Source organism: Triticum dicoccoides, chromosome 7A, assembly GCF_002162155.2.
Source record: "Triticum dicoccoides isolate Atlit2015 ecotype Zavitan chromosome 7A, WEW_v2.0, whole genome shotgun sequence".
NCBI lineage: Eukaryota > Viridiplantae > Streptophyta > Magnoliopsida > Poales > Poaceae > Triticum > Triticum dicoccoides.
Genome location: NC_041392.1, coordinates 29136418 through 29136898, shown reverse-complemented (window position 1 = coordinate 29136898; position 481 = coordinate 29136418).

Genomic DNA, 481 nt, shown 5'->3' with positions numbered 1-481 from the left:
CGGGAGCGATGTGGGAGAGGGAGCAGAGATGAGGGGGAAGGGTCCTTATTGGTTCCTCTCACGTCCCGTGTTTTCCGCAGATAGGTTCAGGCTCCACCGTCCAGAGCAGGAGGGCAGGGGGCCCCCCTTCGGCGGAAACTTGGAATGAGTGGCGAAACGAGGTCCGATGGTTTCCCTTGGCGGCGAGTCTCCGTCCTTGTTGGTAGTCTAGGTGGCTTTGTGGTAGGGTGTGATCTCTCCTAGTTTCTTGTATTTTCCTTTGATCTGCTTTGTAAGAGGTTCTCCTCATCACCTTGTATCGGTTTGGCTGTGTGCTTTATATATAAAGCGGGGCAGAAGCTTTTTCGGTAAAATACACATGCGGTATAATTGGGTCAGCGCGCGGAGCGAAATGACATCACGCGCCGCTTATTTCGTGCACCCGCTCCTGTGCGCTACTGTTGGGGATCATAGCAGAAATTTAAAATTTTCTACGCATCAC